The 14,825-nt window shown below is 39.9% G+C and overlaps 1 protein-coding gene and 1 long non-coding RNA gene across 2 annotated transcripts in view; one reads left to right on the top strand and one right to left on the bottom strand.

The window, feature by feature from the left end:
* The window catches only part of LOC130182354 (uncharacterized), a 139,982-nt gene that overhangs the window by 3,061 nt on the left and 122,096 nt on the right, over positions 1-14,825 (bottom strand). The gene's annotated exons all lie outside the window — the stretch shown is intronic.
* The window catches only part of kctd16b (potassium channel tetramerization domain containing 16b), a 78,623-nt gene that overhangs the window by 9,296 nt on the left and 54,502 nt on the right, over positions 1-14,825 (top strand). The window lies entirely within an intron of this gene.

The following is a 14,825-nucleotide window of genomic DNA, read 5'->3' as shown; positions in this document are numbered from 1 at the left end:
AGCAACAAAGTAACACCAAGCGGAAAAGCAGTGTTTCGGTGTGGTGAGCTCAGTTGCACCTGTTACCACACCCCCATAGTGATGCCACAGTGTACTGGCCACAGCCTGGAGCAAAAACTTGGGTTTTCTGCTGCATTTTACATACAGAAATATCTATTTTGCATTGTCTCTTACACAGCAGTGAAAAAGCAGGCTCACATTCAGCAATGAACATCTGGTGTCTGCATGGCACGTTTTTAACCAGCAATGGTGGCTCAAACCCATCTGTTCAGGTTCTGCTGTTGTGTCTGTTCTTGCTACAGCAACCCACAGCTATATTCTGACTATTAGTCTCTTGACATAAACTATCATGACAGGCAAAAGAAGACACAAAGAAGAAATCTACACACAAGTGTTTTGGGAGTGAATTTGGATGTGGGTGCTTTGGGCAAGGCTTTGCTTCAATGGTGTGTTTGCTTTCTTCTGCTCTCAGCTCAGCTCCCCATTTGCAATCTTTATCCAAAATAAGTTTCATGTGAATGTGCTTCTCTCTAAATCAGTGAGTAAGCAACTTGAATTTTTAGCTCTAGATCTTGAGGTCTTTAAAACTCTCCATATCACTGTCATCCGATGCTACAGGACATGTTCAGCTGTCTGTGGTGCTCATTCCTCTTCAATGCAGCTTGTATCGGCCTTGAATTCAAAAGGAATAGTCTAGAGATCCAAATTGGAACCGGCTACGACCAGGATGTGATGCTTTTAAAGTTTATTGTGACTCACTAAATGTCTTTCAGATTAATAGTCCAACTAGACCTAATCTGAAATGTCCTGAAAAATCATCTCGACTCGATTTAACTGTGACAAATGTTCCTCATAAATACACAGCTGCTTCTGTATTTGCAAATTACATTAGTGACCACTGTGTTGTTGCCACAGTTAGAAATACAAAAATTCCCAAAACCGCATAGTTCACCCCAGATTTATCCAATTTACTTCATGAGTGCAGTGTGGCATGGGCAAAAGCCAGGAGAACAAATATTACTTCAGAATGGCGGCATTTAAGATGATTGCATGCACTGTTGCAATTGGAAAAAACAAAACTGATCATTTACTCACCTAAACAATCCCATTTTGGAAGACTATTTAAAAAGAAAAATGGCATACAGCTTCCCCCATGCATTGTAAAGGACTCGCATAAAATCTCTGATAAGGCAAAAATGCTTCGTTGTTTTAACAAGCATATTATTGCCTGTGGTTCATTGTTCGATTCTCTCAACATTACTCATGAGAATCCCCCTACTGTTTGTTCTGACAGTCATGTTATGGTAAGTCAATCACTTAGTTGTTTTTTACTGTCTCAGAGGATAATTTAGCCCTCAAACTTTTAGACACAAAATTGGCAGGTCCTGATAATATGGAGCCTTACTTTAAAAAGCAAGCAGCTGATTTTATTGCATCACCTTTTGACTCATCTTTTTAATCTCTCTCTCTGGACGCTAACGAAATTCGTCTTATATGAAAATCTGCCTTTGTTCTTCCCTTCTTTAAAGGGAACCCTAACCCTACAGTCTTAAACAATTATAAGCCCATCTCCAAATTGTGCGTCCTAGTTAAGGATCTGGAATCCCTTGTGAGAGAACAACTGAAACAGTTCTTATCTAATAACAATATCTTATCTGAATTTCAATCAGGTTTTAAGAAAAGCACAGCACAACTACAGTGGCTTTAAAAGTAGTAAATGGTTTTATTGAGTCTTTAGACAAAAGGCAACATTGTGCAGCCCATTTTATTGACTTATCTAATGCATTTGATACTGGGGATTATGCAAGATTGAAGCAAAGACTTATTGGTGTAGAACTGTCAGAACAAACTGTCCGTCGTTTGAAAATGATCTGTCAGGCAGATGTCAGTGAGTGCAGGCAAAGCATATCACTTCTGTTTCCATTAGTGTATCCAAGAGTGTGCCCCAGGGATCGGTCCTGGGCCCACTCCAATTCACTATATATAGTATATATACATGTATATACACAGTATATATATATATATATCAACAGTCTCTATCAAAATGTTCGAAAATGTTGTACTGCTTCTACACCAAACCAGGCTCTTGTTAGAAACAACTAGCTTTTAATACTGTGCCTTACAATGTAGCTTTGATTTAAAACTTGCTGACAAAACAAAACTCATGCGGGTTTCAAATGCCAAGATCAAAGACACTGAACCTTGCATTTATCACCACATCAGGGCTCTGAGATTGAGTCTGTATCTCAATACAAATATCTAGGAGTTGTAATTGATGATTCTGTCTCTTTTATGACTCATGTCCAGCAATTGGTGAGAAAACTGAAGTCGAAACCGGGTTTTCATTTTAGAATCAAACCTTGCCTTTCTTTCAAGGCTTGTTGGCGCACCCTTTATGTCTGTGCTGACCAAGATTATAGTAAAGTTATATTCATGCACGCATCTTTGCAATGCTTACACACCTGAATGCTGTTGACCATGGAGCATTGACCACCCATAGACTTAATCATTGGCATATTCTTATTTATAAGGCTATTCTTGGTCTTGGAAACTCCCAGGACTTATTCCTACTATCTGTCCCTAAAGCCCATACTGAATGGGGTAAAAGGCCTTTTAAGCGTGCTACTCCCTCTGCTTGAATAACCTGAATTAAAATGATCTGAATCTCAGAGAGCGGGTCTCACTGGATGCATTCGGAGTCATTTTAAATTAATTGGATGCAGGCACATCTGGCTGTAGATGTTTTGACTGATTCATATTGCCCCTCTTTGATCTCTGATGTTGATGACTTATGACGAATATTTGATTAATATTTTTTATATTTTATGATTCTGTAATTCATTCTTAATTTTCATCGTCATCATGTCTGCAACCTTGTTAATTGTGCCGCTGCCTGTCTTGGCCATGACGCCCTTGTAAAAGAGATTTATAATATCTTTTCCTGGTTAAATAAAAATGTACTTCTAACTGCCTCTACCTCATTCATCTTCCTCAGTCTGAAGACAGTACGACTGACGAAGCTGGTCAATATTCAGACTATTAGTACTTTATGATGAAACCTTCACAGTTTGATCATGCTTTGGATCATTCCTTATTCCTCTGTGCCGCATTAGAATCACACAATGTCACTCACACAGCGGTGGTCCACAGCTTGATTGAGCATATGGTCATACTGCTGTAATTTCACTCCAGAGCTTTACAGCTTCCTAGGACAGAACGTAAGTAGCATTTCATTCGTAATCAGAAATAAAGCCTTAATGTCCATTAAGAAAGTTAGAGGCACTAATGTAACAAATACAGAAATGAACTCCACAGAGAATTAATGAAACCACCTATGTTAACTTGTGATAAAAGTCCAATAAGTGTTAATTCTTCATAAATATATAATATCACAGTTCTTTTTTTCTAATTTGTGGAAAAGGAGAGTGGGTTGTTTGCCTCAATTTCAATTTATTTTCATTATTCACAGGAGAGGATACAAATAAGGTCATAGAAGGACACAAATCTCAGACAGGATTTGATTTTGTTATGTATTGTTAACATTTTTACCTGTATTTCTCAGACACAGAGGAAAGAAAATGTAAATACGGGTGGGTGGGTGGGCTGTCACATTGACAATGCATAAATCTTAACCAACTGAGACTGATTATTAATTCTAATAATTACAGGTATACTTCAGGAGAACAGTGTTTAGGCCTGTTATAACATTTTGCATGATATCAAACAGTACCTGAGTGTTGCACCACTGCAGAGGATGATTCCAAACTCCTCATTAGTAATCCCTCTGTGTCATTTCAGAGTACTCAGCTGCTTGCTAGAGCATACTGTCATCACCATTTCATTCCTAAGTGGCTGTGAAGCTCCCTGTCCATTAAAACACACACATATACTATATAAGCATGCACACACGTGCCCCGCCCCCTCACACACACTTGGAGGTTAACTTACACAAACAGCTCACCGATGAAAAATGACTCTCATTAGGAAGATTATAGATCACACTGCACACTTAAACACACTTACTGTGTCTACAGATAGCCACAGTATCTCCTGCTGCTGTGTTGAATACCTTCTGCATATTAATGTAAGGCAAGTAGAGAGGGGAGAGTGAGAGATTGAACTCTTACAATTTCACTTCCCTGATGGATGAGATTAATTTGTTTAATTCATCTGAATTCATAAAGTGACACTCACCAAGCATACAAAATATTTGAAAGGAATATGAGAAATGCGATTACTGAGCTGCACTTCAAACCACCTAAAAACTATTTATCTGTTGGTAATTTCTTGAAGATTGAATCGGGTAAATGTATCAGTGAGATCAGAGTTCACACCTGAATCCTTCAGTTCCTTCCTAGAAACTGCAGGTAATGTTGTGTTTTATAACATGGTACCTTAGAGACGTTTAACATCGGCCTTAAGTACATTTCAGAAACAGCCACCTGGTGTTTTATGAAAACTGAGCTTGAATTAAAACAGCACTCTGCTGATTTAGCATTGCACTCCTATAACACTGTTGGAAAATGAAAAAAGAAAAGATCAAAAATCAATGCAGTTGAATCCAAAAGGCTCCATATATTCCTTTTTAGATAGTTTGGCGACATGGTTTTCCAGTTTTCCTCATTTGGCATTAGTTAAGAACAAACAATAATAGCCAAGTTTACTAATGGGTAACAAGGCATGAAGTGAGATGAACTGTCCCCTACGTACGAGGATACAAGGACAACATGGCTAGAATACATGACTTGTGCTGTGTACCCAATTGAAGCTGTTTATTAGAGATTGAATATTAAATTCATTTTACTCACATTTGAACAATAGTTTGTTCTTTGCAAATGTGAAGATGTGAACAACTTAGAGGAGATTCTTTGCAATGATATGCAAGCTGTGCCAGAACGCACAGGGAGTAGGCAGGATAATATAAAACAAAGGAATTTTGGAGTTTCTGTTTCTATTACATATTGAATACAATTAATTTAACATATCTGTGGAAAAGAAAGCATTACACACATCAGAGTAAAAAACAAAAATATCTGTGATCACTTATTGGCTTTTTGGTCAAAAAGCAGAAGGAAACATCAGTATCAGATTGGGTGGTGTGATCTGGCTCTGCTTGATCACACATCCAGCGGATCTGAAGAGTTTGTGGTTAATGGCTCTGTATTTTCTGTCTCATAGTGAAGATGATTTACTGAAAATGAGAGCGTCCACTATCATCGCATAAAGCCTGCATTCCTGTTTACTGTTCACGGTGTAATGAATTATTGAGTGCTGTTCACAGAGGACTGCACAGTCTGTGGAAGCCACACAGGGGTCCCAGCTGTTTGTTTGCAAAAGTAATGGGTTGCTACCCGGGGTCCTATGTACACATACTACCTGTATAATGGTCTCATAACCACACAAGCCTGTATTAGCCGTGTGTAGATAATCATTTGGTGGCTGTGAACCTGTGTGATTATGGTCTGCAGAGACGAGGTATGTTGGTAAATTGGTTTTACGGGACAACAGCAAGCGCATCAGGGCGTAAACACTCGACAACACATATACATATGCACAATCACTCTCTCTCACACACTCACTCACACACACGCACGCACGCACACACGCACGCACGCACGCACGCACGCATTATGCAGATAGCATCAGACAGCACAGTCTAGCCTAGAGACACATTGTTTACTATGAGATTAACCTGGCCAAAGCTTTAGAAGGATTAGTAAGCAGTGTGTGTCTCTCTAAGTCAAAACAACCAATGCACCATCACAAACCAACAGTCCAATCTACAGATTTGTGTCTGCATGCAGGCTCCAGCCAGATTGAAAGTCTACATCTGATCTCCGGAGCACGGGAGGCCTCATTTGTACATGAACACACTCGTGTGTGCTGGGATGAGAAACAAGCAAATGGAGCAAGACAATTATCAACATCCATCACTTCAGAAACTCATTTAGCCAATTACAGCTGTTACAGGCTGACATTTATGTGCAACGATCCCCTTTAATCATTAAGCTTCTCTCTTTCACACACACACACATACAGTACACTTCAATGCGTTAAAAAGGTGGTATCAGAGCAATAATGTAGTTGTCTCATTATATAATGACATGTTCTCCTTGAAGAGCAAATCTCATTCATCTTGTTTAGACGATGTGTGTTGCATGTTTTTGAGTGTGTGTGTGTGTGTGTCTGTGTGAGGTGGAATAGAGGACACTGGCCCTTTCAGATGTCACTCTCCTGTTTTCATGCAACACCCTATAACAAATGTCACTTTGCTTTCCATCCTCAGACATCACTCACCCTCTGGAGAAGCTCTTCTCCTCTCTTCTATTCTACTTCACCCAGCTTCACTTCTCTTTCACGTGTGTCCCCTGCCAGTTTACATTCCCCTCATGAATACACCATTAGCTATGCTTTGTTTTGTTTTTTTTTTCTCCAGCAAACGATGAGAGATGTGCCAGATTGTGCAGGCGAACAAACCAAAAATAGGCTCAAAAACAGACAAAGTCAAAGAAAAATATGCATACTGAGTTAGTGAACCAATGAGCCAAAACTAAAGATTCAGAATAAATATTCAGGACGTGTTTATCGAAGAGAGTTTGCTTTGGAACTGGGAATCTTTTCAAAGTTTTTTTTTTGGCTCATCTGTTAATACCTTTACTCCTCAAGGGCATTGGAGGGCTTTGCCTTGTTTGGTTTTTGATTTCCAGCAAGTTTTATTGATCAGGCTGTTGGTCTTTTTGCTATAACACTTAGAGCATCACAATGCTGTGCTGTTAAATACACCACATGGGCCTTCTGGGTGTCCAGCATACAGCATATAAAATATTATACGACAGCAAATGGCACATTATGTGCTATGAGAGAGTGAACATTTCAAAAAGGAGGCAGAAAGGGGAACAGTAAATGGTGGTGAAAGGAAGAAGAGAAGCAAGAGGAGAAGAGGAGAAAATAACATTACACACACACGCAATATCTGGTATGGAGCTTAATCTCCAGCGATGGTATCAGTTTATCTCTATGCCTGTTGGTTCTTACCATTTTTTAAGCTATGGGCAGTGGCGACAGCTGAGTGTAAAGAAATCCATCGTGGATAACAAGCAGGCTTGCAAAAATACAAATAGATGCTTCGATTTGGCTCACTGGCAGCAGAGAAATATGTTTTGGACTGAAATCTACAAGTAAGCATCATGTACGTATGCCATGAGCATGTTTTTTTTTTCCTTTTTTTTTTGTTTTTCTTCTGGGGTCTCACCTTCTTGTTTTATATCTGCTGCTGCTTTGAGCATTTGATTCTCTGCCAGCTGTGCAGATCTTTTTTTTTTTTGGTTTTCTCTTGGGCATTTAAAGCATCAAGGTGTTATGCCGAGAGCTGAGCCTTCTGTCTTTGGTAAACAATCTCTGGCTGGTGTTTCTCTGATTTCAAACATCTCACCTGGAGAACACTGAGTGGTGGAGCTGCCAGGGGATATTTTTGATTGCTGTGGCTGCTCTTAGTGCTCTGAGGTTCTGTCTCACCCTATAGCCTTTTTCTCTTATTAACCCTCCTCTATCCCGCTCTCATTCTTTCCCTGTATGTCTCCCTATGACAGCTGGAGTGGAGAGTTTGGTTGGCCATGTTTTCACTGCTCCAAGCCTTTGTCTCTTTCTGTCTGTCCTTCTTTCTGCATCTGCCTCTTCTCTGCCTTTTTCTTCCTGCAAGAGCTGGGGTTTGCCGGGATTTGGCCCTCATTTCCTGTGAGGCTGGTAACCGTTGCTTTCAATGCTCTGTCTTCATCTTCTTTTGTTTCTTTATTTGGTCGGTTCTGTCTCTCCATCTCTCCAAGCGCCTGAGGAGTAAACTCAACGGCAGCCAAAACAACACTCCTTCTGGTCCTTTTTATTCTGTTCCATTATACTTTCTGTTCCTCTTCACTCTGCCCTATTGGCTCCATTTGTTTCCCTGTTGTTTCTTCACCGGATCCTCATTGGTTACTACTGCCAAAGAGGGAGAAGTAGAGACTCACAGCGAGAAAGAGAAATGGAAATAGAGTAACCTCAGCACAGGAGATGCACTTCTTGGCTGTTTGCTGCTCTTACATTAAAATCTGTATAGCATATATACTTGGATTAACCAACTGTACATTTCACTTGTCCACGAGACCGTAAAATAAACCTCTAAAGGTCAGCATAAGAAGGATGAGTGGGGGTAGAAGTCATTTGTAAGTGAGGCTGGGTTCGTTGTTAGGTATATTTCTTAACTCAATTAGGAAGAGCACCACTGCTCAAGTGTGAAAAGAGAAAAATTGGGAAAAAAAGGTCACATTTTAACAATTTCCCAGGTCCCTCTTGCAACTGTTAAAATTTTATCTTATTGTATTTTAGCTTATTCGCAAGCTAAGGCACCTTCCTCTGAAAAATAACTTTATCAACGGTAATTTCTACTACATAAAGCTATTGTTTTGGTAGACAGAAATCTGACTTTATAATCTGCTGGCCCCAGTGTGAGCCTCCATTATTCAGTGGCCGGTGTATACTCTGCCTACAAAAAAACGCTGAAATGATTCAAAAAAGCGATAGGTTGTGTGTTTCTTACTATGTACTCCCCCAGATGAATTCCTGCTACAGAGAGTAATTCTTTACAGGCTGTCTGACCCTGCAGGAAAATGACCTCTGCCCGCTTTTTACCTCTAACCTTTGACATGGGCAGCGGTAATGGTGACCTAAGGCATGCTGAGCAAGACATTTATACTCAGTGCTTTATTTGTCTCTCATACTCAAACACAGGACAAGACCAAGCATGCATCTGGATAGATCCATCCATCCATCCAGTGCATCTGAAGCAAACTACGCACATAGCCCAGATGCCCTTTCTCCCACCCACGTCCTCCAGCCCTTCCTGAGGGATCCTGGGGTGTTTCCAGGCCAGATGGGATATGTAATCCCTCCAGCATGTTCTGGGTCTGCCCCGGGGTCTCCTATCAGGTGGACGTGCCCAGAATATCTCCACAGGGAGGCGTCCAACCAGCATCCTGATCAGATGCCCAACCACTTTAACTGCAACACTTTAACAGCAATTCCACTCTGAACGCCTTCAAGATATCCGAGTTTCTCACACTGTTCTACAGGGGAAGCTCAGACACACAGGGTACAGCAGTCATGCCACAGACACACCCAGTGTGGGAATTTATTTATAGTTCAGCACTGGATTTCATCCACTTGCACCATTGCAACACTAGAAGGTTGGGTTGTACATCATTAAGCATAGCTTGCTTTTTTGCAGCAAGTTTGTGGCCTCGCTAAACAACTTCATATGTTGTGTGACTGAAAGGGAGAAGACTGAGCCTTTCTGTCTTGATGTTACCATTATTAACATCTCCACTGCATCTGAAACGTGGGAGAAAACACAAGCAGCTCAAATTGATGAACCACAGTTCTTAAAGCCTTCACACAGTATCTACATAGACACATAGCACCAACGTGTAGCTACATGTTTTTAGGGGTTGTGAATTTAGAGAGAGATTCTTACCAGACCTCTGTAAGCCGCTCTTCATCTCGGCTTGAGTCTTGTGGCCTGAGGCTTCATTATCTGTTACAACCATTACACAGCCAAATCTTTCCTCTGTTAGCGCTCAAGTTGCATTGTGGGTAATGTAAGTGCCAGGTTTTGACAAGGAAAAACAATAATGTGTGGAATAAAAAAAAAAAGACAATGCCTGTGCTTCTGCTGTATCAATTTGAATCCTTTTTAAACTTTTTTGAACTGTACATCGCACATCGGACAATGGTATGGTGGTGCAATGCTAAATGAGTTAAGTACTATTTCAACGCACAAGTAATGAATAAATAAATAATTTTGGGTGTTGGATCTTCCTCTTATTCTTTTGGTCACTATTTGAAACTGATTATTATTGATGAGGGTTGGAATGTAAATCCCCCTTGCTTTACATTGCCAAAGCCTTGGTGGACCTAATTACCAACTGAGACTACACTTGACCTATTGGCAAGAATGCAGACAAATCTCAACCATGATGGCTCAGAGCAATGGAGTGCACGATGTTGTCTTTTAATATCCTGTCATTTCTGTTGTTTTTCTTTTTTCCTGTTGAACATGAAGATTTTTGTTGGTTTGCTTTGTGGATTTTGTCCTGTTATTACTATTGTGATTTTTGAATGCAAGGATTTTGGATTGCTTCACTTTGTGTGGGTGTTTCTTCCACTCTGTCTCTGTGGCAGTGATTTATTCCTGTCTTCCTGCAAACACAGATAGAAATGCCTCCAACTGTAAACTTCAATCTCGGGATGAAATTGTCACCCTGTGTGATTGCATGAGTTTGTCTGCAGCATACACTGTATAACTGACTGGAGACTTTGTCAGTCATGTTTCATGTCCGTCTGTTTGTATCTACTACATCTGTAGTTCATGTTTCTGTTTGCATCTGTGCTTGTGTGTATTCATGTGTTTGTTGATGTGAGTCACACACCCAGTGACCACAGGAAAAGCCATGGTGACATCCAGATATTGAAATCAGAACGCTTTACACTGCCATCCAAACAGCCAGAAAATGAGGCAGGACATTTGGAAACACATTGATTTACTGAACATACACCCACCCACACACTCACCCACACACCCACACACACAGACAGACACACACACCCGCAACCTAATGCTTACGGTAAGACAGGAATCCATTATCAGTATGGAGTAGCCCAGAGAGAGTGTGAGTTATGTGGTATGAGTGGATGGGGTGCTAATGTGAATGGATGCCTCTCATATACTGCATGCAGCTACCAGCCAACTGAAGTGATGACTTTGTGCATTCACGCTGAGCGGAGGACTTCCTGTGAACAACTTGGTTACGGTGTGATGAATGCGAGTCACTATGACTTCGTTTTGACTTATTTTTGGTTGAGGTGAGGTGCTGGAAATCTTTGTTGCAAGACATGATGACTCTGTTTTTGAATTTAGCTAAGAATAACTTCGATGGATTTATGGTGGCTTGCTCATACATATTATTACAGGCTTGGAATATTAAATTACACTTTATCTAATGGTATCTTTGAGTAGTGTAATGGTTCACGTTTGCAGGTCAAAGTTTTTAGCCTGATATAGTAGGTGCTACAAACAGGAATTTTTGTCAAGTGTTTGAAGAAAAAAATTGCAATAAAATAGCAGTGAATATTGGTCTTAGATTTTCCAGGTAACCAGAAAAGAAACTCCATGAAAAAGTTAATGTAGCTCATGTCTCCTGGATTTGTTAAGTAAATATTTTGTTGCCAATATTACAGCCAGAAGCAAATGGTAAATATTTTTGGGACATTTTAATCAAAAAATGGAAAGTCGACATGTAATAGGTAATGAGGAGAGGGAGGGGTTATGAAATGCGGCAAAGATCCATTACCAAAACCAAACTGTCTGGGCTACCCCTAAGCTAACAGTACACCAAGATTCTGTTTTGGTTTATTGTTGGTTTGCAGTCATTTTCCCTATGGGTAAAAAAATAAATTCTTATTTATCCTTAAGTTTTTATATTGCTACAAAGCCAGCATCAGCTTTAACAGCTGTTTAATTAGCAGAATTGTGCTTGGGCTTCAGCTGTCATTGCGTTTACATTACAAGAGGTTATAATATACCCTCTGAGCACTGCTACGTCTTCAGGGTAGACTGGACGCTACAGTGACTCATTATCGGAAAGTGTTGCGATGGTCAGGCTGGGCTGGGGCAAGCTTGTTAGTGTGCTAACTTCGGTAGATAAGTAGAAAAAAAAGAAGCAAAACAAGAGTTATCACTGGCATTGCTTTCCAATGCTGGAAACGGCTCTTGGCGAGTAAAGGAATGAAGTTCGATGCTAGATTTGCAATGTTTCTTCTAGACTTGTAAGATGCTTAGCTGTCAATGCTAATGTTGGCTATATGGCAATAGCAAAAATTACAAATAGCTCCTTTAAATGATCAAGTAAGTATTTGGTTGACAGAATTTGCCTTTGGATTCCCAAAATGGATATATTTCATGTTTTTGAAATTATTTATGTGCTTAGCTGTGTTGTTCGTTTTGTCAGCCTCTTGTCCATTAAGTTTTTAGCATTCTGTCACCTAGCAGCGTTGATCAAAATGGATGATGGGATGTTGATGTTTAGCTGGAGGTGAATTTCTGAATACTGCCATGAAAGAAAGATGTGCGCAGTTTGAACTTAATATTTAACACAAAATGAGCAAAATGATTAAGTCTTGAGAAGATGAGCGATTCATTTCAACAAAAACATGTTGTGTTGTTTTTAGCGCACTTAACAAAAGAAAATATTCTAGTCTTTATTCACCAAGAAAATAACTTTCTCAGGACTGCAGTCAACACTCTTCAGCCATTTGCATCTAAGGCACTCCTGTAGGGCAGTCATAAGTTACAAGCATTTCTCAAAGGCACCTCAACAGTGGGGTAGAGAATTACTCATTCACTTCCACCCCTTAGTTTTTTTTCCCCAGCTGACACAAACATCAGTTTAAGCCTATATAATCTCTTTCTCACCTGGAAATTTCCCCCATGCATCCCCAGCATTATATGCACCATAAATTGCAAGGTCATGTATTATGAAAGAGGGGGTCTGATCTGGTATCATCAAGTGATATTTCCACTACATGGGCTGGCTTTCACTGCTGCTTCGTGTGCTCATGGATCATCAGATAAGGCAGCACTCTGACAGGGAAGCTATTGGCTGGCAGTGCCTCTGGAGACTCCGCCACTCCACAGCTCACACTGGCAACAGAAATGTCACACATGTTGTATGCACGCATGCACACACAAGCACGCAGAGATAGAGATGCAGAGATACAGACACAGACATGTAATGATGTTATTGTGTGTAATAATCATACATTTTTAAATTGTCTATAGTTCATAATGAACATATCAGTGGGGAAACTCTGGCTCAGGAGGAGGAGCAGGTCATACATTAATCACAGGGTTTGTGGATCGATCCCCAGCTCCGACACACATTGAAATGTCCTTGAGCAAGACACTGAACCCAAATTGCTTGTCGTTTTTAAATTGAAAAAGCCAAACATTTGCTGTTTCTAGCTTTTATAATAACTTTTTCTTTGTCATATGTGATCCTGAATATCTTTGGACTGACAAAAAAATACATTTTTGCCATCTTGGTCTGTGGGAAGTCATTTTTCAATCATTTTATAGACAAAAAACGAATCCGCAGATTAATCATCGATGAAAATGATTGTTAGTTGCAAACCTAGTATATGACCCAGATAATTTTTGGCAAATGGCATCGTAACAGTTCATCTGAAACTCAGAGATTTACAGAGGAGAGATTTACCAAGTTTGAAAAACTACACCTTCACCTGTGCACTGCCTCCAAAAGCTGCTTCGAGATTTAAAATGTTCCTCTCTGTCTTATTGTCAGTGGGCACACGACATGATCAGGGATCCAGTGGGACATTGTGAAAAGGGATGAAAAGAGAAATGATGAGCTGTTTTCACCAGTGTTCATTTTAAGGCAGTCTAAACGCATCCAAAAGAAACTATTCGGTATAGAACCTTTCAGGAAGATGTGACCTTGAGGTTCGCCTGAAAATTATTTTTCACAGTCGCTGTAAGGGTGGAGGCCTTTGAAGTCGCGATTGTTCTGGCTGAAACATACTGGGTGTCTTTTGTACATTATGATACCAGTGCTGATGGCTCGAGGAAATGTCTGGTCACAAATGGAATTCTCTATGGAATTCAATTTATGTGTGTCTCAGCGCGCTCTGGGGACCTCTTGCTTCATAGCATACAGTGAAAGAGATATATAGTATGGATGTTTCATCCTGATTTTGCAGCTCCAAGCTTGGGGCCCAGGATAGAAATGAACAGAAAGGAGATTGTCTGGTGCATAAGTAAGCACACTGTTGGAATTTCAGTTTTTTCTTATTTTTAATATTGTTAATCCCCTGAATGTTAATTATAACGATTTCTACATGAATGCTCCATGATTAAAGATATCTTTCTATCAACTTCTGCTCATTCAGTCATTACACAGCTACGGCTTAAAATTGCTCCCTTCTATCATACTAGCAATGCCTCCTAATATTAGATAGAGTACATTAAAAACTAAATAAAAATAGAACACATCAGATAATGTCACAAATGCACTAAAAAACAAAGGGTGCAGGAAATGAGCTCCAGTCATGCATGCACATGTGATCCTTTCAAAGGTTCTGGGCCCAATGTGAACATCTGCTGCAGGAGGGTTAACAGCAGTCAAGTGTCAGGAAACATTCTGAAACACCAGTAAAGTACATGGATACTTCAACTCTCCACCTGTCTGACATATATATGTATGATATATACAGTATCTTTGGCAATAAAAACATATAAGAATCAGTAAACATCCTGATGGTGCAGGGTCCTCCATAATTTATTTGAAAAGGGAAGCCATGCCCTCATTAATTCAGTGAACCATTTCGACCTGAGGTTTTGTATAATCGATCGCAAGGTGCTCTGTAAGGAAACTGAAAGATTCAGGGACGGAGACAGATATTGGACTGAGAATGGTATTGGATTGGATGGACCTGTAGGAACAGTGCCATACTTCATCCTAAAACATACAGCTGTAATCAGTAAACTGTTAAGGTAAAATGAAAAGCCATTACGCACCGAGACTGCTCTCATTTATTTCCATTTTCTTAACGTATTTCTTCACACAGAATTTGCAACTGTTTAAGTGGGTTATTAAATTCATTGCTTGTCTTGTGAATTAAAGAGGTTTTTTTTTTTTCTTTTTTTTTTTTGAAGTCCCACAGTGCGTCTAACATACTGTCTGCTGTTGCCTCAGTCACTCTATGTCATCAGGACAAAT

Source organism: Seriola aureovittata, chromosome 15, assembly GCF_021018895.1.
Source record: "Seriola aureovittata isolate HTS-2021-v1 ecotype China chromosome 15, ASM2101889v1, whole genome shotgun sequence".
NCBI lineage: Eukaryota > Metazoa > Chordata > Actinopteri > Carangiformes > Carangidae > Seriola > Seriola aureovittata.
This window is presented reverse-complemented; position numbering and strand designations above follow the sequence as displayed.